This window comes from Gopherus evgoodei, chromosome 5, assembly GCF_007399415.2.
Source record: "Gopherus evgoodei ecotype Sinaloan lineage chromosome 5, rGopEvg1_v1.p, whole genome shotgun sequence".
NCBI lineage: Eukaryota > Metazoa > Chordata > Testudines > Testudinidae > Gopherus > Gopherus evgoodei.
Genome location: NC_044326.1, coordinates 106,262,617 through 106,287,879, shown reverse-complemented (window position 1 = coordinate 106,287,879; position 25,263 = coordinate 106,262,617).

The following is a 25,263-nucleotide window of genomic DNA, read 5'->3' as shown; positions in this document are numbered from 1 at the left end:
CCACAGATTTAAAATACCTAAAAGGAAATATTTCATTTCAGGTCACACAAGACCCATAACAATTTTTCATTTTGCTGAAAATTCAAAAAAATTGCTTTTGTTCACCCTGAATCATTTCCTGATTCCCCCCACCACCACTTCCAGTGACAACTCCCCTCCCCCATTATTTGCAGAGATCTAACAAGTACCTGTGTCAGTATTTGATGATTTTTTTTTTACAGCAAAGGGGGGGGGGGTGGAATCTAAATGAAACATCTTCTGAATCTTCAAATATACTTCATATTGATACAGAAAAATGCACCATGGCAAATGCAACCCTTCTGCAACTTCATACTTGTAGCCCTCTTTTTGATACTAAAACAGAAAGTCTCTCCATTTAATATAATTTTGAAGCGTCACATTGTAACTAAGTTTAGTAATTATTCATTTGTATGTTAAAAGAAATAAAATTCATTTTCTTAGTGTTTCCTTTTTTCTCCATACTGTTCCAGAATTTGTTTTATATATGCATCTATATATAATTGTACACTAATGTGTACATTACCTTCCCAATCTCTCTCTCCAAATATCAACATTTATTTGCTGAGAAGGTCTAGTTATTAACAAAAAAAGTGTTACACTAAATCACTTGTGACTGATCCAAAGCATACTGAAAATAGTGGGAGACTTTCTACTGAGGAGTGGATCAAGCCAGATAGTATACTTATGGACAGAATCTGAAAGCATAAGTCCACATGATTATCTTTTTTCCCTCTGATTTGTTTTCAGAGTTCTTTTCAATGTGTATATCTGCCCTTGAAAGAAAAGGAGAACAAATCTGAACAGTTTCTATTTCTATTAACCAAAAATGTTGAAATATGCTACTGGGAGAAAAAATAGTTTTTTTATTAAATGAACCGTAGAAAATCTCAATATCTGTCTTAGAAATGAGGAGATCCATTCTGATAAATTATCAGCAGAATTTTTATATCAAAGAAGAGCTGAAAGTTTAAATCCATACATCTATCATCTTTATTATGATGTTTCTGGGGCTACTGTTTTTATATTACCAATATATCTGATATCCCTCTGGATGGCCCACCATTTTTTTTATTGTAGACTGTAATCCCAAAGCACAGTAAGATATTGGATATGTTCTTGGATATACACACTGTCTAAATATTAATTTTGTTTTGAAACAAGTTTTTATTTATTGGGAAACAGACAAAGATAAGAGCATTACATCAGTTTCCACACCGTTTGTAATTATGGACCATTTGATGATACACAAGTCTCATAAGCCACACAATTTTATAGGTTGTGTTCAGTAATTTCAGAACATAATAGAATGTGGTCTACACGTTTTTCTTGACCTTCACAAGTTCATGGTGTACTGTGGAAAACTATACCTGGAGCCTTTGCACGAATCAGCCACTTTGCCTTTCTACTAGTGCTCGTTTTCTCTGCTTCTGGCTTTAGACGTCTAGTCAGAATGAATGTATACACGATTATGAAATAATATAATAATTACTTTTGTTCTGTTTAATTTTAAAATCAAGAAGAAAGATTCTCAGGGAAAAATTTTTTTTCTGAAAATTCAGTTCTGAGGTTATTTTAAATACACCAATCCCATACCTATGTCATTTTCTCAGATTATACCCATCAAAGTGATTACTGGAGTATGACATTTGACACTTCTTGGAAAATCTGTTAACAGATGGCCATATACTATCCTCTACTACAATAAGTGGAAGATAAAGTACACCTAAAGAGCTATCAAATATGGGCAGAGAAGCCAATCCACTCAATTCTCTCTCCTGTTCCCATCTCTTTTTGAAGCACTTCAACTGCCCTGTACCTCAACTACCCTTCAGTCCCAATTCTGGAACTGCCACACTGACTTGCACCTATAGCATAATCAAATAATTACCATTGGCTACTGCCACCTCCATGACAACAGAGGGAAGGTGGCATGACTCTTTTATTTTCCTTTTTGTCCTTTAATAGTCTTAATTGGAATCTTGTGGGTGAGAGTGAATGGGTTGTAAAAGGAGATGATAAGCTTGTACATTTCAGCAAGTGTGAGGTTGACAGAGTAAAAGTATGTCTGTTAATGGGGCATATTGGGTCATTGCTGGAAGAAGGCAGAGTAAAAGTTGCATGGGCAATCTTAACACTGCATATCCTGGTTTTCAGAAGTTTGTGTTCTACTTAGCTCACCATTCTGCAAAGGGATGACATACCACCAAGCAATCTTAACTCAGCATTAACATAGGTTTTTTTTTCCACTGAATAGGTTGACTTCTAATTAGTGCAGCAGTTTAAGAAAGAGAGTCGCTTTATTAGACTGTGAGATTAATTAGACTTCCATTATTTTACTGATCACACTACACTGTTTTGCACTTCAGAAAGTGCAGTCAATTTCTTTTCAGCTGGGTTATTCCTAATAAAATAGCATACTGATGCTGCAATATCATTTCCATTCCGCATTGTGCTGTTCAGAGGCATCATTGCTCTGTGAAGTCCCTGATGTTCCAGGAAGGTCCAAATACTTCAAGATATTTAGGTCCTAAATTTCTATTGATTTCAATAGGAGTTAGGTGCTATGACAAAGTTCCTCCTCTATCTTAGTGGGTCCTGCGCTTATTGGCAGATTTGTTCACCTCAGTGATCTTCCCCTCTTGTGGAACCCACAGTCTGGGTCGGCTTCTCCTGTGTCTGATCAGGAGTTGGGAGGTTTGGGGGGAACCCGGGCCCACCCTCTACTCCGGGTTCCAGCCCAGGGCCCTGTGGATCGCAGCTGTCTATAGTGCCTCCTGTAACAGCTGCATGACAGCTACAACTCCCTGGGCTACTTCCCCATGGCCTCCTCCAAACACCTTCTTTATCCTCACCACAGGACCTTCCTCCTGGTGTCTGATAACGTTTGTCCTCCTCAATCCTCCAGCAGTACACTCTCACTCTCACTCTCACTCTCTCAGCTCCTCACATACACTCCTCCTCTGGCTCCTCCCTGCCTGACTGGAGTGAGCTCCTTTTTAAACCCAGGTGCCCTGATTAGCCTGCCTTGATTGGCTGCAGGTGTTCTAATTAAAGTAGCTATCTCTACTGCCTTCTAGAAAGATCTTAATTGGCCCCAGGTGCCTTGATTAACCTGGAGCAACTGCCATTTGGTTACCAGGGTACTAGGGATTTGTTTAGCCTGGGGCTATCATACCTGTTTCTCAGTACTTTACTGTAGCCATCTGGCCTTGCCCCATCACAGTGCCTAAATACCTTTGGTGATATGGGCTAAAGTCACTAACCAGGGTGAGACTGGGTGAACCTCAAAGGATGGTTTGTTCTAGGAAATCAGTTTTCTCTGACTCTTTCAGGCCTCATTCATTGTAGTTGGGGTGCAATGTGTATAAATATTAGTTAAATACATGGGGACAGATTCTCAGCTGGTGGAGCTCCACTGAAGTAAGTGAAAACAGGGGCTGAGGATCTGGCTCATTAAATTTATCTCACCCAAATCTCTGGTTGCCCTCGGTTTGAGAAAATTACAGCTTTGCATCTTGAATATTTTTACTGAGCTAATCTCTCCTGTTTTTTCTCCAACATAGCAGTATTACTGGAGTCCAAAGGCAACTTACATATTCTGGAGCAAACATGTTTCCTAGTCAGATGACCAGGAATAAACTTTTTTTTTTACTTCAAAGTAAATTATTTATTTTGCCACTGCCAGCACACCTGAAATGTTCATTTTTAAATCCTTATAATAGTGTATGAGTCATTTGTTGCTTATTGCATTCCATATCTTTCTAGAGCTTCCAGCGCCGTGGTCAATACCAGAAATCCCTTTGAGTTTCTCATTTATCTATGTACTCAAGAATACTATTGGCCTCCATCATTTCCAGGACAACCTCACAGGAGTTAAGAAAATAGAATCAAATCCATTAGCATTCATGAATTTTCTGTGTTCAGTTCTTTTAGCCATGTTTTCTTATTAACCCTAGGTATGTAATTCAATCAGTGTGGGCCGCATTTTCAAAGATATTTAAGTGCATAAAGATGCAGATAGATTCTTTAAAGTGACTTTATGAATTAGGCACTTAACTTCTACTATTGATTTAATTAATGATGAGTGTGATTACATACTGGAATAAACTACCACTGGGAATGATGGATTCTCCATCTCATGATATCCATCTCTTGATATCTCCATCTCATGATATCTTCAAATCATGACTTAGTAGAAGATATGATTTACTGAGGCACAAGCTATCGTGCTTACTACCAGGGTAAGCGTGTGAAAGTCTTTGGCCTGTGTTATGCAGGAAGTCAGACTAGATAATCTCCTGATACCTTCTGGCCCTAAAATGTATGAATCTGCACAGTATTTTTGACCTTTTTTTTCACACTTCAGAAAGAGTGGAACATGGCTTACTTTACTGAAGGCACACCTCATGTTTCAAGGATCATTTTTAATGTGCTGCAAATCTGTAGTCAGTCATTACAGGTCTATTAAAAACCTCAATTCTTGTCTTTATGTGACCATCAAAAGAGTTCCAAACAGGCCATTACTGCTATTACGTCATGTTGCTCTATCCGAGCAAACACTAAGCACCAATTACAATGAGGGTGACTTACCATCAAACCGGTGCACAGAGAAACATGCTTCAGAGGCATAATTTACCCAGCCACCAGAGCACAATAAAACATCTTTTATTTCTGATTTTATTGGTTCTGTCTGCTCTCATCTGGTGCCTGAATATTTTATCTGCTAGCACTATCTTTTCTAACACAATAAAAAAGAGTCCTGACCTTTTATTCACTTTAAATATTTTCACACTGTTATGGATAACTGACAGAAAATGAGCAATAAACACAGAGCATCAAAAATGCACTGTTTTGTGTTGTGCTTTTTCAAATGAATAGAAAGAGAAATGCATTCTGATTTTAGACATGTTCTTCTGGGACTAAATCCTGTTCCATAGTTAAGAACATAAGAACTGCTGTACTGGCTCAGACCAAGGGTCCATCTAGCCCACTATCTGTCTACCGACAGTGGCCAATGCCAGGTGCCCCAGAGGGAGTGAAGCTAACAGGCAATGATCAAGTTATCTCTCTCCTGCCATCCATCTCCATCCTCTGATGAACAGAGGCTAGGGACACCATTTTTTACCCTTTCTGGCTAATAGCCATAATGGACTAAGTCACTATGAATTTATCCAGTTCCCTTTTAAATATTGTTACAGTCCCAGCCTTCACAACCTCCTCAGGTAAGGAGTTCCACAAGCTGACTGTGTGCTGTGTGAAAAAGAACTTCCTTTTATTTGTTTTAAACTTGCTACCTATTAATTTCATTTGGTGACCCCTAGTTCTTGTATTATGGGAATAAGTAAATCACTTTTCCTTATCCACTTTCTCCACATCATTCATGATTTTATATACCTCTATCATATCCCCCTTAGTCTCCTCTTTTCCAGGCTGAAGAGGCCTAGCCTCTTTAATCTTTCCTCGTATGGGACCCTCTCCAAACCCCTAATCATTTTAGTTGCCCTTTTCTGAAACTTTTCTACTGCTAGAATATCTTTTTTGAGGTGAGGAGACCACATCTGTACACAATATTCAAGATGTGGGCGTACCATGGATTTATATAAGGGCAATAATATATTCTCAGTCTTATTCTCTACCCCTTTTTAATGATTCCTAACATCCTGTTTGCTCTTTTGACTGCCTCTGCGCACTGCGTGGACATCTTCAGAGAACTATCTATGATGACGCCAAGATCTTTTTCCTGACTTGTTATAGCTAATTTAGGCCACATCATATTGTGTGTATAGTTGGGGTTATTTTTTCCAGTATGCATTACTTTACATTTATCCACATTAAATTTCATTTGCCATTTTGTTGCCCAATCACTTAGTTTTGTGAGATCTTTTTGAAGTTCTTCACAATCTGCTTTGGTCTTAACTATCTTGAGTAGTTTAGTATCATCTGCAAACTTTGCCACCTCACTGTTTTCCCCTTTCTCCAGATCATTTATGAATAAATTGAATAGGATTGGTCCTAGGACTGACCCTTGGGGAACACCACTAGTTACCCCTCTCCATTCTGAGAATTTACCATTAATTCCTGCCCTTTGTTCCCTGTCTTTTAACTAGTTTTCAATCCATGAAAGGACCTTCCCTTTTATCCCATGACAGCTTAATTTACGTAAGAGCCTTTGGTGAGGGACCTTGTGAAAGGCTTTCTGGAAATCTAAGTACTCTATGTCCACTGGATCCCTCTTGTCCATACGTTTGTTGACCCCTTCAAAGAACTCTAATAGATTAGTAAGACACGATTTCCCTTTACAGAAACCATGTTGACTATTGCTCAACAGTTTATGCTTTTCTATGTGTCTGATAATTTTATTCTTAACTATTGTTTCGACTAATTTGCCCGGTACTGACGATAGACTTACTGGTGGGTAATTGACGGGATCACCTCTAGAGCCCTTTTTAAATATTGGCGTTACATTAGCTAACTTCCAGTCACTGGGTACCGAAGCCGATTTAAAGGACAGGTTATAAACCTTAGTTAATAGTTCCGCAACTTCACATTTGAGTTCTTTCAGAACTCTTGGGTGAATGCCATCTGGTTCCGGTGACTTGTTAATATTGAGTTTATCAATTAATTCCAAAACCTCCTCTAGTGACACTTCAATCTGTGACAGTTCCTCAGGTTTGTCACCTACAAAAGCCAGCTCAGGTTTGGGAATCTCCCTAACATCCTCAGCCGTTACATGGGATAAGCCTCTTACTAGCACCTTCCCTATCATTTTCTTATCCCTTATAAGTAATTCTGTAGATGTTTAAGATTTCAAGCCTGCAGCAGAATGGGAGCCAAGGAACTGTTTGTCTTTACTCCAGGAGCAAAATGTACAGTCACTTGGCAGGAGGCCTTGCCCCACAGAAGAATCTCCAAGAATCTGTGTGTACTCTCTCTCTCTCTAATGACCTGCAGCAGTGAAGCCTGTGCAGTGTCTAGAAAAAACAGGGAAATGGGATCCCAAAAGGGATTAAAAGTTTTTTGACTATTGAAGGCAGATTGTCAGATCCTGGGGAAGAGGATAAGGCTATCTGTCTGTCTCTTTCCAGCTCAGTGTTTTGAACCTTTGTTTTCCTGGAATCAAATTGCCCTATGGACAGAATAGTGATGGCCCCTGGCCCACCCACAATTCCTATGGGGAGTGGATCTCTGGATCCACCCTCTCCCAGTTGTCATTTCTTTTTCAGAGAAGGCAGAAGTCTACTTGCTCTGGTCCAGTAATCCTTGCCAGTTACTCAGCTGGAGAGGCATTGCCTCCACGTGAATCAAACCTCAGTTTCAAGATTATCAGATCGTTTGTGGTAGTTCTGGAACTTAGTGATGGGCTCCACAGTGGGGAATAGGACGAGGTTGAGAAGCTACAGCAGAGCTTCACTTCTGATGCAGAAAAGGGTGTGTCAAACATCAGAATACATGTAACCTATTGCAAATGAAGAGCACAATTGGGCCCAATAGCTCCAGTCAAGTTGTGAAAACTACTTGTGTCATAAACATACAGCTAAGGGTAGCATACAATCCCTCTTTATCCTGTAAAGGATTAATTCCTCTTTTACCTGTAAAGGATTAAGAAACTCAGGTAACTCAGCTGGCATCTGACCAAAAGGACCAATAAGGGGACAAGATACCTTCAAATCTGAGGTGGAGGCTTTGTTCTGTCTGTTCTGTGTGTTTGCTGGAGACAGATCAAGGAAGCAAGCAATCCACCTCCTATAGAGTTAGTAAGTATTTAGCAAGGAAATGTGTTAGTTTACTTTTATTTTGGCTTGTGTTTTCCTTTGTGTAAAAGGGAGGTTTATGCCTGGTTTTGTAACTTTAAGGTTTTGCCTAAAGGGGAGATCCTCTGTGTTCTTGAGTCTTTTGTTACTCTGTAAAATACTACCCACTCCAATTTTACAGAGGTAATTCTTTTACCTTTTCTTTAATTAAAATTCTTCTTTTAAGAACCTGATTGGTTTTTCATTGTTTTAAGATCCAAGAGCTTGGGTCTGTGTTCATCTGTACCAATTGGTGAGGATATTATTCTCAAGCATCCCCAGGAAAGGGGGTGTAGGGGCTTGGGGGGATATTTGAGGAAGGTAGGGCTCCAAGTGGCCCTCCCTAAATGTTTGTTTAAATCACTTGGTGGTGGCAGTGTTACTTAATCCAAGGTATCAGAGAGAAATTGTGCTTTGGGGAGTTTTTAAGCTAAGCTGGTAGAAATAAGCTTAAGGGGGTCTTCATGCAGGTCCCCATGCCTCTACCCTAAAGTTCAGTGTGGGAAAGGAACGCTGACAATTTGTGGTCCAGGATTTTTGACCTATGCATATTTTTGCCAGTAGTGTAACAGCAGCAAATGTCCTGTGTGCATAGCACTGGCTTCTTATGGGTTCCCCAGGCTATTCACAGAGTTTGAGGACCAGCCCTATAGCTTATTATGTGCGGGAAGAAAGCTTCCCTCCATCAACAGAACAACATTGGGGAACACTATTTTTTCTTCAGACCTAGCCTCTCATCCCCAAGGTTTCACTGCAAGATCAGGTAATCTGACTGAGTTATTTAGTTTTATGTGCGGGAAATGCTAAGGTCCTCAAAAAAGCAAGGTAAGTATTAGTAACTCTAAGCATAGGTGTAGTCCCACTGATGCCAACTGGATAACTCACATACTCAAATTTAGGGCTGTGCCTGAATACTTTGCTGAATCACAATGTAATCAGAGGGGGTGAGGGCAGGAGGAGACACCATGATTCTATCCAGAGGAGGATTTGATTTCAGGAAAACAGAAGTTCAAAACATTGAGCTGGACAAATGATACCAGCCTATCAAAAATACCCTGATATTTCTGCATGCAAGATAATGGGGAGACCACAAATCCCTCTGACTGGGTGTCTCTTTCTTTCTTCCCTAATGGACTGGAATTGTAAAGCTCTTTATGAATATTTTGTCTACTCTCAGCTGTCATCCCCCAAAGTTAGAGACATTCTAAAGATTTTTTTAAACAGTCTGTGACACTCAGATATTTTGTCAATGCGGGAAACATGGCTGTATTAATACAGAAACACTGTATCTATATTACATATTTATTTCAATATAAAGAAAGGAAAGAAAAAAATGTAGGGGAGAATTTAACACACTATCGTGCCACAATGGGCAAGAAGTTGAGTTTTGACTTGCAAAGTATTCAGGAGTAGATCAGTTCTGCTTTGCATTGTTTGTTGCTTGTGTCCCTAAAGCCACTGAGCCACAAGGGTCACCTCAGCATAGAAGGCTCTTCCACAGATGTAGAGCCAATATAGCATTTGCTAAGCCAACCCACACCTTGCTACCGATGAAGGGGTGTTGTCAGAAGAAAAGATCACAGACGCAAGGCTTTCCAAAACTCCCTTGATCCCTAGCTACCTTACTGGCCCCTTCAGGCTGTCGGCAGTTGAAGTAACTAATAGCCCAGGAACAAGGGGATGAAATGGGCACCATCCTCCCACCCCATCTCCTGAGCTGATCTGTGGTCTCCTTGGCTATTGTCAAAGATCTGAGTCATTCCCTTTAAACAGTCATATCTTTGAAAAAATAAGCCAACACCTCTGAGTATCTAAGCAAACTACAACAATGACAATAAAACAGCCAGTGTGCTGCTAAACCAGGAAGGGAGAGATTTGCCAAGGTAAGACACAGAGCAAGAAGAACCATATTACAACAGAAAAAGACAAACAAGTTCTGAATAGTATAAGAAATTGGAAAAGAGTTTAAGAGATGTAATGTTGCTTAATTATACTGAAATCATGAGATAACTGAAGCATATAAGCCAACGTGATTAATATTTGCTCAAGACAATTTTGAAAAATGTGACAAGTTTTGGACTAAAGTTTCTGTTTCTCCTTCATCACATTGACTTTTATATTTTATATTTATATTTTGACATTTATATTTTGATCCAGGATACCAATCTTATTCTTTAAAGGCTGAATCTCATGAACATGGTGCAGGATCAGGCCCTGAGATATTAACAAAGAAAAACATCTTAAATCCTATCTCCAAGGTTTGTTATTTGTATTGAAATCAGGGCAGTTCTTCCATTGCTTTGTTTAAATTTATTCATACTTTTATTTATAAAATTATGTGCTACTTTTAACTTTTTATAATACGTAATGCTCAGGTAAACAGAATTTTAAATCACTGTGCTGCCTGTTAAAACTAGTCTACTGTATGTAATAGTACCTATCAGCAAAACAATGGGTAGAGAATAATGTGATGTGAAACTGTTAGTTTATCCATAGAAACAAAATTCCCTATGCTACTTGAATGACATAAACTTGCTTCTCCTGAGGTCAGAGGTAATTATTTTTCCACATTAGCTGAGACTTGGGCCTCTGCTGTACAGAAACTGTCTTATGTGTCAGATTATATGTGGCAAGTTTGTGATGTGAAATATATTCTCTAATGAGGATTGCAGTGACACTACCAAACTAATTTTAATTAGAACCTTGAGTAAATTTAAACCTGATCTCCAGAGCTACTAGATTAGTAGCTTCCAGAGAGCCGGACAGTTTGCCACTGAATTGCAGTGGTGCATCCTGGGGAGACTGAGGATGACCCGTGGACACAGGTACACCCAAGCAGGAGAGCAGGAAGCAGCCCAGGGAAACCAGGCAACAGTCCGGTTCAGAGCGGGCCTGAAACAAGGTCAGTGTGTTGTGGACAGATCCTCGTTGCCCCAGTGGTGGACTACTGTGCCCCTGTTAGGGCCCTGGGCTGGGGCACAGTGGAGTTAGGTGGTCCCACATTCCCCTTGCAACCGCACTCCTAGGATGGCAGTACTTCCCCTCCTTAGGCCAGAAGACTTGCTCTCCTCAGTTACCCCTACCTGAGCCTCATAGACTGGGTTTGGTGCTACAGCTCTGCCTGACTGCAGGCCAGAGCCTTGACTGTTTGCTGTTCTGTCCTGCTTAAAGGCAAGGTGAATAAACTACTGCTGCTCTGCTGTTTATGGCCCTGCCCACCTGAAGGCCAGGGCCTATTGAGAACTGCTATTTCCCGACCTCCGTCCACCTTTTCCCTTTGCTTGGAGAAGGCTTTGGCAGACCCAAACTGTGAGAAGGTGTGGCCTCCCTGATACATGGACGCGGAGCAACAGTCCCACCAGACTACACCAACCAAAACATGTTGAATTTTTTGGACAGCTTGAAGAAACTTTCCCTCCCCCCCCCAGTTCTTAGAGCAATATTTCTGAGAACTTTTATTAAGACTACACCTTCCCTCAGACCTTCTTAAAGGAGACATGTTTTGCTCATTTGTTTTGGTTTCCCCATTTGGATCTTTCATTACACATCATTATAATCTTTCTCCACTCACCTATATATAAACTATAGACTGAAATTAGTAAATGTAGTTTTTCTTTTTAGTTTCTAACTTGTTTGTCATCACTTGGGAAGTACAAAGGCCTGGAAACTGACCACAACTAGCCAGCAGAGAATTCTCTTATCAGAGGGGGCTCCCTGCTTATGCAGATGTGTTGGGTTGAGTCCCTGATCTTCCAATCCTTCCCTCCTGGCATGAACGTATACTGGGAGTTGTAAGACTTGAAGGGTGTGGTGAGCTCAGTCCCACCATAATCATGTTTGTTGTGCAGCATAAAGTTGCCTACTATCAACTTTATGCTGGGGCCAGTGTTGGTCCTGAGAATCGTGGAAGGATATCCACCTTCCTGATATCCTCTTCCTCTGAATCAAGCAAAAATCTAGACCATATTTTATATTTAGTTTGCCTCGTTTACCCAACTTCTGTTTCAAATACCACATTGCTTCTTCTCAACCATAACCCACTATCATCTTTCTGAATGGCAGAATATCCAACTCTGCAACTCCATGGACTACAAAGAATGATAGAAGCTAGAATAAACTTTCATATAAAAAAGCATTTAAGGCTACAAAGATTTAACCATTAACATTTTTGAATTCTCACATGCCTGTCCGTTCCTTGTTCTAAATATGGAACCACTAAGTACTGGTCATTTTATTTATATATACACACAAAAAAACATATGGGCAGGACTTAGAACATGCTGTTGACAAATTTGACTAGATGTCTTACATACATTTTTGGTAAGCACACAGGAGGCAGGCTGCTTGGATCAAATGCACACCACTTTGAGTAACGGTACAAGCACCCAACTCATACAGGGACAGCTCAGTCTTCTGGACACACCTGTTTTTCACACTGGGAATGCCCAGAAGCTTAAACACAGGTAAACTCTTCATGTAGTAACTGTCCTGATAATTCCCCTTTATAGCTACATTAATTCTTCTCTCTTATTGCCCACAAGAGTTCAAAGAGTCACAAAAGAGAGTGAAATCGGGTGGGGAGAAAATGGGGTCATGACCATGGTACCCAGATAGCCCAATGAGCCCTCTATATAATCCTCCTAAAGGTACTGACACTGAAGCAGAACAGCTTGGCCTTTCACAAATTCATGCACATCTTTCTTTAGTTTCATTTCATACTTGTTTGCAATGCCTGAGTTTCACTTGTAGTTGAGGCTGCAAGGAATGTAAAACTCCCTTGGAGTCTTAATGTTTCACCTGGTGAAGCAATCTGCTAAATTAAATGGGTTAAATCCTGCCTCTATTCAAGTCAATGGGAGCTTTGATGTTAAGTTAATTAGGGACAGGTGTTCACCTAATGTAATTAAAAACTATTATACAACTTATTGGGTAGGGTTGGAGGCAGGTGAATTCTAGGTAGAATCATGACAAATGATCACATTCATGCACTGTAATGTCATGCCTTTACAGTATAATTCATTAGGTCCCATCAGAACTACCAGTGAATACAGGAAAAGTGGTATGTGGATTGGATGGGCTGAAGCTCAGTGTAACATCCAGGAATAAAAGAAGAGAAAGCAGGATGATTTTTTTAAATGAAAGGTGACAATGATTTAACCCTTAATCAGCTACTAGTCTGCCAAATGTAACTAAAAGGGTGATGTAAGTCAATGCAGCTGATAAGGGCTGTGCATCCCATACATTTCAATGCTGGTACACCAAATTGCACCCAGTGGGCATATAGCCCATTATATTTAAAGTATCTTGCGTGTCTCTGAAGTTTTGTTTGCTTGTTAAATTCAGTGTCAGCAGAGGCCCAACCAGTGAATTTGGGAGTGGAAGAGTAACCCGGAACTGAAAATATATTTGTCCTATAACCACAGTGAAGAGGACCTTAACAGATTAGTAAAAGTGTCAAGGGATGGGATGATGGAATTATTCCCACTAGTGGTCATATCCATGCATGACAGTATTATAGGGAGCTAACATTAAGTTTTTACTTCCATTAAGTGAAAAGAGCCATGGGTCTATAGCAATTACGGAGACCCAGGCCACTGGTTTAGGATGAATGCAAGACTCTTTATTTTCTGTTTATGCAGAACTTTATCTACTTGCTATATGCCCCTAGTTACCATCCTGAATAGTGGCTCTAAAAATTCACAACTAGCATCACAAATTTGACATTTTAGGCAACAGAAAAGGATATTCCATCACATGGAAAGAAAAACAGTTATACCATATCAGGGACAGTACACTGGATTCCAGGACTGAATTCAATATTACCAGAGAACAGTTCCCTTTCCAGGGTCCTGAAACGCAAAGTAGTGATTAGAGTTTGCTGTCTTTGGTAGGCATGCATAGAGGGTACTAATCTGGCTTGCGCAGTCAGTGAATACACGGAAAACATTGATAAAATTTTGCCTGAAGGATATTTACAGCTCTGATAACTGTGATTCTGCATTTAGTCATTTTTGCTTAGAAAGCCAAATCTTGTTGTTAAGTCCAGACAATAGCATTTTGTAATATGTTCCTGATACATGGAATAGTAACTCTGTGATTTACAACTGACCAAATGCTTAATTCTCAACAGAAGGGACTGCAATAAATGTAGCAGTTAAGCCAGATGACAGAAGCAGAAAGAAATGGTGCCAGACTTCTTCAGCTTACAGTGACCTTTAGAAGGCTGTTGTCAGATATACTTTTCCCCTACAACATATTTCTAAAAAGGACAAGGTAGTTGAGCAGGTCAGTTACTTTAATGTACTGTTCAGTGAGGTGGAAATATGAATGCTTAACTATAACCTCCCTTTCCTGCTGTTGAGAGCTTTTCCTAATATACTGCACAGTCTGGGTTCCAGGCACCAGCAGAGAAGTTTTGCTTTTGTTTACCTTACCTGAACAGAATGGAAGATGCAGCTTTTGTTTCAATTAAAAACTTATATAAATCAGACCAGGGAGAGCTTGTGTGTCAGAAGTGCAAAAATACAGCTTGAAGCTTGGACAAGCTTAGCAGCACAGATTGTACAAATTTGGCCTGAAGAAGTCTCCCTTAGGAGATCTTATTCTTGTAGACTATGGAAACCTTCTGCCTCAGTCTCAGCTGTGATAACATGTCAGAAGTATGCACAAAAGGGCATGTTCTCGGCTGGTGTAAACTGTTATGGATCCAATGGAGTTACATGGAACTGTAACAGTTTACACTGTTACAGCTGAGGATTTGCACCCTTGGGTTTCCACTGCTTGACCACATCAAGCAGTTGGCAGACATGACAGAATTTGAACACAGATTATTTTAAAAAGGAAATCTACTTTTATTATCTACTAATGGCGTTCTGGGAGCTTTCTGTGCTATCTAAAAGGAAGATCTATATCAAGCATAATCTCCTGTAGGAAAAAAGGGGCGAGGAGGATAGAATAAGTTAATTTGGTTCATGGCAGCAGAAAAGGTTGTTTCATGAAATACTGACAAGGGATGGGAGAGTGCAAAGAGGCAATGAAAGTCAGTATCTCAAGGGATTACAATACCAGATGGCAGTAAACACAAGTTAAGAGCTTCACTGAGTATCAATCTTCCTCTTCCTGTCATCTTTGGATTTTTAATATAATTTTACTGCATATTTGTCATAGCCCCTGGGAGGTTATATAAGGGTCAGATTCCGCTGGACAGAAAACATGATAATATATACATAAAGTGAGCTATGCATCAGCCTGCTTAATATTAACCAATGTGTCCCAGAACAGATGTGTCTGTTGGGAACACAACAATAACAGGACTGCCTGTAGGACTGTTATAGGATGACCTGTTTTGTGGGGGAAAACAAACACTCATATACTCTGAGACCCTGACTGAACAAGGCACCTAATCACATGCCTAACTTTAAATATGTAAAATCTCATTGACTTCAGGGGGACTATTCTCATGCTTAAAATAGCTTGCTTAAGTAGCTTGCTGAATCAGGGATTCAAGTAGAGATAGATGACGGTTTGTTCCTGCTGATGGCTTTGGATAAGTCAGCCTTTGAATGAGAAGAGGCATAACACAGGTTTGGATAACTTAGTATGGCTTCTATAAAGATAAAAAAATACATACAAGATTATTCCTGGACAAGTGAGCTGAACTTTCTTGTGGTTAACAGACATAATTTAAATAGACATAATTTTCCCCTTAAACTATTTGCATTTCAAGCAAAACAAAGAACACATTTTTCCCCTCAAAGAAAAACTAACATGACAGTAATATATATAAAAAAAACCAGACAGAAAACTGTGCATGTTTATGCTAATGCTATGTAATTGAACATCCAATGTTTCAGTTTGGTTTCTTGTCAGAATCTTTTGGGGTCATTTTCTGCTACATTACAGTTTTCTATTTATTTTTAATTCTACTAGCATATAAGCAAAAATAAAAAAAAGCAGCCCAGTATAAAGCAACAAATATAAAGTGACACTCATGCATTTTCCATTATCCTTTAAAAATTAGCTGAGCCCTGGACTTTCATTTGGATTTGTCTCCCAAGGATAATGTATTAGGGCATCCTAGAGGAGAAAATTTCCTGTTGATTTTTGTGTGTGTGTGTGTGTGTGTGTGTGTGTGTGTGTGTGTGTGTGTGTGTGTGTGTGTGTGTGTGTGTGTTTGTTTTCTTCTAATCATAAGGGGAAAAAAGGAAGAGTGAACTGATATCAGAGTGATGTCACATAAAAGAGTGATAAACATGTGGGCACAGGGAGGAAATTTTTGTATCATTTGTGGGAAGACAAAATTACTATAAAATACCTACAATAGATGTTACCCAGTAATAGAATGAGATCTTTTGTTCATTTTTGTTGGCAGAGTCTTTCTAATCTCTAAAGACAGCTAGATTAACACGAGAATTGGTGAGAGATTTCACATACCCTAAAGCCAACATCCTTCTAAAAGTATCAAAACCTTTATTGGAACAATTAATTAAAAACTTTTCTCCTGAATCCAAAAAGTGCCTTGCTATAATTGTAGGCAGATTTTTTTTGTCCTTCAAGTGAATCTCTGCTTTGTGTGATCCTCTTTTAAGAACAAGAGAGCTAATGAAGCTTTCATAATACTGTTTCAGTAACTGCTAAAGGTTATCTATTTATGCCAGAGTACCATGTTTGGTCTCACTCAGTTTGAGGGTACAGCTGACACACTGCAAGGGAAAATGCTACTTATCCATTTTCACATGTGCTCCACAAATAGCTGCTATGAAAACAATGCACAGAGATGCCATCCATGTAAATGTAAATAAAATTCTTCTAAATAAGAGACAGCCTTTGGGACCTTATGGCTGAAGATGTCCCATCCTCCTTTTCAATGTCCCCTAACCATGGGGAAAATATAAATATAAAAGATAATCTCAGCATAAAAAGAATATAAATTTCCAACTCTTCCTTCCAAGATAGTTCTGAAACTGAAAATGGATATAATGAAGATTAATTGCTAGGCCTGAAAGATACAAGCAGCTGAACTAAACTTCTGCAGCTGAAAGATTCCCTTCGTCCAAAAATCCACCTTCATAAATGCACATTATTTATGTAAAAAAGATGTATCTGATGAAGTGGGTATTCACCCACAAAAGCTCATGCTCCAAAACGTCCGTTAGTCTATAAGGTGCCACAGGATTCTTTGCTGCTTTTATGTAAAAAAGAGTTACTCCTGGGGGAATTCTGTGCCACTGCGCATGCGCAGAATTCATGTATCCCGCATAATTTTATTTTTTTCCACAGAAAATTCATTGTGCCAGAGAAGTGCTTCAGTTCTACCTTTTACCCAACCAGAAACCTCTGTGGTGCCAGAGCAGCCAACAGCATGAACGTAGCAGGCTGTTATGGTGCCACATTGGCCGCTCAGGGGCAAAAAGTGGAACTGAAGCACTTCTCAGGCACAATGTATTTTCTGTCTTTGTGCAGTGGCACAGAATTCCCCCAGGAGTGAATATTCATCAGAGCACATGGACTCAGGAGCTATTGAGGTGACAGCATTGAGCCAGAGGCTAAATGGGAGTGGGGGTGCATGGCCACATGGGTCCCTGAAGCCTCCTCCCCCATCCCCATCTGGATAGGGGTGCAGGGACAGGGCAGATGTGCCTGACTGAATGGGAGAGGCTTGGGATAAGCCAGGGTCTTCATGGGAGAGGCTCCCCAACTCCCTAACAATTCCCCCCCCACTGCAACAAAACCTGTTCCATACTTCTCCCATTACACCCAACAACCTTCCAGGATCACTCCAGGCATCTTCCCTCTCCCTCAGTGCCTCCATTACTCCTGACACTCCCAAGCCTTTGCACTGATTCTGACAGGTGCAGGAAATGCATTTCTGTATTGCAATTTAAATGAATTACCCAAAGTCCTGTATTAATATGCCGAGTAAGGAATCTATCTGTCAAAAAAAAATTTTTTTTGGTCTGTATTTTTACAGGCATACCTGCTGACTGATATTTTGAAATAATTTACCAAAATAATTGAAACTGGCATGCTTATATTATGTTATTTTGAAAAATAAAATATGCAGAATTTTTAAATAATGTGCACAGAATTTTATAATTTTGGTGGAGAATTTTTGTTTTTCCTGCTCAGAATTCATCCAGGAGTAAAAGAGTGGGCTGAGTTTCAGAAGTAACCCAAAGAATCATCTTGCCCCAAATCCTTAGGACAGCCCTGTGAATAATGGTGTAGTAATTAGAAAGACTTTTAAAATCACTCACTATTTTAAAACATTATAAAATGTAGCAATTTATTTATTATTACAGGTAATTTATTAAAGTAATATGAAGACATGGCCATGATAAAGCTTTATGCTTCAGTAGCAATTAAATGCCATTGGTTATACTGGTTCAATATTCAGTGTTTTTGAACAACAGTGCTATATAGGTGAGCTTGGCAGGCTTAAAATTAAACAGTTACTCATTGGTAAACATTGATTTCACCTGATGAACACAAATTGACAAAAAAATCCACCAATAAGTCAGCAAGCACAGCACCCCCTACACCTAGCTCCTGGACAGATCTAGTGTTCCTTCCCCTGGCCATTCAGGGAACTCTTTGCAGTCCTGCTGAATGGCATCACTCATCACCAGGATTATGGGGCCCATTCTTGGACACGTGCCATTAAGCAGCACAGTGGCCTTCCCCACAGCCAGCAGCTTGTCCTCCTCATCATGACCTTGACTGGGAGGCTCTCCTCTGCCCCACCAGGACCGGGGCCTTCCCTGCAATTTGGGCCTGCAAGGATCCAGTGTCAATGGATCTTTACAAACAGTGCCTCCTTAGTGTGTGGGATAGCATGGGAGAAAGCACAAGGGTATTTGCTTGAAAATTTAATGAGTGGGCAGAGTAAGCTGGCACAGTGGGCCAATCTTAGGTGAGCATTAACAGCTCAAAAGCAAACGAGAGATAAGGAGGAACTGACTATGAAGGGCGTGAAAGTGAAGATATAAACAGCTTCTGTTTGACATCATATGGATGGGACTTTCTTTCCATTTACACTTCAACAGTTGTCAAACATTTTAATAATATGGATAGACAGATATGGATCAAGGATATACTGACTCACACGGCGATGGGAATCTGGTCCTTTTCAAAAATCACCCTCTTTTCCACTCACAACTACTTCTACTACATCCACCACTACTACCACCACCAGTGATCACACCACACAGATCACTTCCTTGTTGAAGAATTCTTTCATGGTTTAGGGCTCCATAGATGCTCGCACTATGGAAGAGGGCATGGCTGTGACATCTCTATTTGCCAGTGCTCCCCACCTGCTGGATTGGCCCCATATCTATACATCATTGTTTAGAAAGCTTGAGAGAGAGAGAATAACTCATGAACTAACATTTCTGGAATCAAAAGACTGCAAAGTTTTTCCAATACTATTCTTCAGCACTTGTTTTCCCTTTTATTTGGGGCTAAGTAGGAAAAATTTTGTGTTAGACAAAGGGGAACCAATAAATACAATTTAAAACAAAAGAGAGTGAATTGACATTTTCAGACACTAGATCATATATAATTTAGATGAAGTAAAAGGATTTTAGTTGCTAAATGCAAAACCAAAACAAACAAGACCCTTATACTAATGCAATATTAAGATTGAAAGGTCAAGCACTCAAAAGTCAAGATTCCCAAACTATTATTTTTTTGCAGTTTTTAGCTGACCCTATTGTACATCTTGTCTAAGTTTCTCAAAAATGATATCAGTTTTTGGGTGCCCAGCTTCAGACACATTTGCAGGGTTTTCACAGGCTGGATGTTCTGCATAAACTGAAATTCAGGCCTCTCTGTGATGGCTAAAGCTGGGTACCCTAAAACTGGGGCACCCAAAAACCATATGTTTTATATCTACAATTGCACATGGATATTTTATGGGCACAACTTTGGTGCTGATGTTTGAAAGCTTGGTTCATAAAAATTAACTTTAATGGAATAAAGTCACAGTGTATCCAAGGCTGCCATTACTGACCTGGAAGAAACAGAAAATACAAAGCTGAATATCGTGCTGATGTCGCTAAGCATTAATTAATGGCATTCTCTCAAATACCAAATTTTACAATCTTTCACTTACATTTTTTTTTCTCCAAGCGATCTCAATCTATGAACAATATTTTTAGCACTCAACTGAAATGTTAAGTAGCCTGTCTTCATATACCGTCATTTCTGGAACATTACATTTCTGCATATATGGTACTTCTATCATATATGTAATGGAAGACACTAATGCATCATGTCACATTTTAGATGGGCTGTTTGTCTTGCTTAGGTTAGGTAGGTCATGTCATATTTGGAAACTAAATGGCTGAAGATGAATTAGGTGACACTCTGATGAGATGTGACACATTCGAAATTCTCTAATTGCAAATGACCACTGTGGTTTATCATGCCAAAATACTGTTAAAAAATACTGAGGTATAAAATATGCAACAAAAAGCACTTAGAGAACCAGGTGAGCACACTGATCCACAGATATTTGCATTTCATATTTGCTGTGTACTTACTGATATAAACTTATAATTAATAGTTCTGAGGGCTTGTTTACATACAATTCCCCTCCCCATTCCACACATCCAAAATCAAAGCTAAATGCAAAAGCAATACAACAGATTCAGTACTACAAATACCAAAACCCCAAAAAACACGAATATTTTATTGTGTTCAACTTGAAGTAATGTTTCCTATGGGGCAAATCTTGCATCCAGCTCTGTGGAGGCAGAGGTCACTGACAGAAATGAAACAGCACAGTTCTACAGCATGTGCAAGTGTGGCAAAGCAGCAGCAGGATGACAATAGCAAGCATAGGTATCCACACCTTGTGAATTTCACAACAGGGTTCCACATAGGCTTCTGATGCAACTCTGCACAGTGTTTTTCAGGGGATGACTTGGGGCAGGGTAGAATTAGACTAGAGGAACTACAACTGCATTATCTTCCTTGCCTTTTCCCTTTAGATAGAGGATGGAAGGGCACAAACACTGTGGAGACTACACCAGAAACTAAGTCCCAGTGCTAATACATTATGTATGGGTGAGAATTCTTGTCTCCTTCAGAGTTCCCCACCACTCAGCTAAATTTTCTGGCTTAGGAAATGGAGACAAAAATTTTGCCTTTTTCTAGATATTCTACAGGCTTCGTCTAATAGCCAGGAATAAATTCATAACAACCATCCTCCCTGAAAATAAATTAAAATTCCTATTAGAGACACATGGCAAGTGAAGTAATATTTTTTATTGGACCACCTTTAGCTGGGAAAAGAGATAAGGTTTTGACAGAGCTCTTCTTCAGACCTGAAGCTTGCCTCTTTCAACGACAGAAATTGGTCCAATAAATGATATTACCTCGTCCACTTTGTCTCTCTCTAATATCCAGGGGCCAACGTGATGACAACAACACTACAAACAAGTCCTACTAAACTTCAATATTCCTTGTCTTCCTTAATTCCATTTGATCTTTTCTTGCTTCCATTTTTACTAGCTATCCATTTTTTCTAAGCTTTCTTGTCGCATTCTAAAGAAGTACAAATTTTGTTTTAGTTACAAAGACAAGTCTTTAGCCGTAACTTCTTTCTTCTGTTCTGTGTAGTCCATACTCTTTCCACTACAAATTTGATCCACATCCTCATTTCTTCTGTTCTCTCTTCTTTAGTCATTCTCAAATCATCCTGCTACTAGAAATATACTCTGACACTTGCTGTGCTTCTGTCTTGGAGGTATGTAAGGAACATAACTGAAACAGATGTTTTTCAGAGCCATGCAGAATTAGACGTCTTGCTGTTAGGGCAATTTCTATTCAGGTTAAATAGTCCTCACTTTCCACATTTTTGCCCAGCTTTAGGGTCTGGTCAAGTGCTAGCAACCTACATTTTGTATTAATTTTAAATTGTCAAATATTCTGGATGCACATACAGCCATAGAGAAATATCAAGGCTTCTAATACACATGAAATAAGAACATAAGAATGGCCACACTGGGTCAGACCAAAGGTCCATCAGCCCAGTATCCTGTCTTCTGAGAGTGACCAATGCCAGATGCCCCAAAAGGAATGAACAGAACAAGTAATCATGAGATCCATCCCCTATCACCTATTCCCAGCTTCTGGCAAACAGCATGACACATGAATGTTCTAATAATCTAGTATATCGGTAACACACTAAAGCTTGACAACTGCAGTTTCAGTAGTTTGAAGGCGCTAGTGAACCTAAACTGAATTAACAAAGGAGTACAATCAAGGAAAATGTCTCTCAATGGAATAATCTGATGCTTATCACACTACACCATGCTGTTGAGGAAATTGTTGGATTTATCATGATTATCACTGTACAGGAATACACAGGAGAAAAACCTGACACGTCCAAACAAGAACTTTGGCCTATATGTCAATTAACCCTTAAGTCAAGGTTTTCCCCCCACTTTGAACTTTAGCGTCCAAAAGGTGGGGACCTGCATGAACACTTTTAAGCTTAATTACTAGCTTAAATCTGGTACGCTGCCACCAGCCAGAATTTAGTGTCTGGCACACTTTCTGTTCCCTCAAAACCTTCCCTGGGGAACCCAGACCCAAACCCCTTGGGTCTTAAAACAAGGAGAAATTAACCATCCCCCTTCTTTCCCCCCCAGACTTTCCCCTCCCTGGGTTGCCAAACTCCTTGGATCTTAAAACAAGGAGGAAATAACCATCCCCCCTTCTTCCCCCCACCAATCCCTGGTGAGTTTAGACTCAATCCCTTGGATTTTAAAACAAGGAAAAATCAATCAGGTTCTTAAAAAGAAAGCTTTTAATTAAAGAAAGAAAAAAAGTAAAAGCTATCTCTGTAAAATCAGGATGGAAAATGCTTTACAGGGTACGCAGATTCATATAGACCAGAGGGACCACCCCCCTTAGCCTTAGATTCAAAGTTACAGCAAACAGGGGTAAAAATCCTTCCAGCAAAAAGACACATTTACAAGTTAAGAAAACAAACATAAGACTAATCTGCCTTGCCTGGCTATTACTTACAATTTTGAAACATGAAAGACTGATTCAGAAAGATTGGGAAAGCCTGGGTGTACATCTGGTCCCTCTTAGCCCCAAGAGCGAACAACGAACAACACAAAAAGCACAAAGACTTCCGTCCACCAAGATTTGAAAGTATCTTGTCCCCCTATTGGTCCTTTGGTCAGGTGTCAGCCAGGTTACTGAGCTTCTTAACCCTTTACAGGTAAAAGAGACATTAACCTTTAACCATCTCTTTATGACACCTTACATTTATCAGCTGTTTTTTTCTTTACATTAGGCATAACCAGTACCTTGGATCCGTATTCTGGACTTCTGAAAAGTTTGAATGCCAGTGAGTTTATATATCAATATTATGGTATCTAAAAGTTTTCCTGAGTTTGAATGTGCCCCTTTAAGCAAACTGGTGAGATAAAATAGATTATTTTACTTCAGAATTTTGAGCTGACATGTTATAATTAGTCTATCAAATTGTCTCAAAATCACATTGAATTCACATTGTTTCCAATAAGATGAAAAACACAAGACTTCTGCTATTCAGTATGAGATATTATGCTAGAGAAAAAGATTAAAAATAACCCAGATGTAACTCTTTTGAGAAGGGCTATTATTTCCACAGATTTTATTCCCCTAAGAATATAAATGTTTACTGCCTGAAATCAGTGTGAGAATTTCAGCATTAGCTGGTGGGATAGAAATGGATTTAATCTTGTCTCTGTACTCCAGAATGGTAAAGCTCAAGAGAAAATAATAAAATCAGTCTAAAAAAACTGAGAGGTAGGAGAGGTAGCCCAAATAGATGTAACCTACATGTTCTTTTAGCCCCTCATCAGATTTTCAGCCCCAGCTTAGACGACTTAAATATCACTATGATGGTGAAAACAATCTATGGCATTTGAGTATAGGGGGCTAAATTACAGCACTTTTCACATTATATCTGAACTTGATCCTAAGTGTTTTGTACAAAGTCTAGAACTTTAAAAATTTATTTCACAAAACTTGAATTTCAGAAAAAAAATCCCTCTTTAATTGAAACCATTATTTTGAACTAGAAAATTAATTATGTGTATATTTCTGTGTATACATAAAATGGAAATGTGTTAAAAATGATTATTTTTAGAATAACATTTGCCTTCTTCTGGGGCTGCCAGGAGAATAAAAAATATGCAACCACTCAGATTTTGTGAGATCCAAAGAAAACTTGAGCTTCTACTATTTCAGTTTCATTTCTAAATCTAAACTCCCACTTTTTAATTAATTAATGGCTCACAAATATAGTCTCTGGCACACTGATGGTGTACTGCAAGCCAGCTTATAACATGATGATCTCTCTCCTTTGACTCCTACTACTAAATGTCATGAAAAGAAAACCATTTAGTACCTTCCTAATTTTTTCATTGTCAAGGGATGTTTTCCATTTACCACTGGAAAAGGAGGTTGTCTGGATAATCATGATTGGAAGGAGATACAGTCCCTGAGACAATCTTTCTGTTAAATATAAAAAATGGGGAACATAACAACAGCCATACTGGGTCAAACCAATGATCCATCTTGCCCAGTATCCTGTCTTCCGACTGTGGCCAATGCCAAAGGCCCCAGAAGGAATGAACATAACAAGTAATTATCAAATGATCCATCCCGTTGCCCATTCCCAACTTCTGGCAAACAGAGTCTATGGGCCAGAACATCCCTTTCCCTGGTAAGTGCTAAGGCAGGATTTATGAGAATGATACCTCCATAAGGATCCCCTCACAGAAATTCCTCCTATGGCTTCCTGTTGAGTGGGTTGCAGTTTGACCTCTGCAAAAAAAATGTTGTCTTTCTTCACCCCAGCTGGCGGGATCCATCCACATAGAGAAGCCTTTATTGAAGTTGTTCCATCATCTCTTAGTGAAGAGGTGGAATCTTCAGAAAATAGAATGCAATTGAGGCTGTGTTATCATTTCAAGGGATATTCCAAGGGCTTAGAGATGGGACAATGTGCATGTCCCTTGCCAAGTCCCAATTGGCCCATTCATCCCTCTGGCTATGCTGTCATCATACTTCCTCCAGTGTGGACCCCATGGAGCCCTGTCAGAAGTATCTGAACCCCTCTCAATTCAGAGTGGTATTGTGAAGAATGGCAAACTGCTAAGAACCTTTCTGGTAAAGAGTAAGAGTCAGAGATTAATTTGAATCCTCACCTTCAACAACTACACCAAGACATGCTTTTGCTTAAAAACCAGAGATTGGATTCGGTTGCTGGTTGGCTTGAGCAGAATGATTGTTAGTAACAGTTGATATGACCTGCAGTCATGTCAAAAAACTCTTCTAGTATTGTTGTCAACCATTCATTGCTGAATCATTTCTCTTCCATTGTCAATAGTCAGAGGAAGCATCTGATAAATGACCAAGACTAACTGGTTCTGATTTAAAT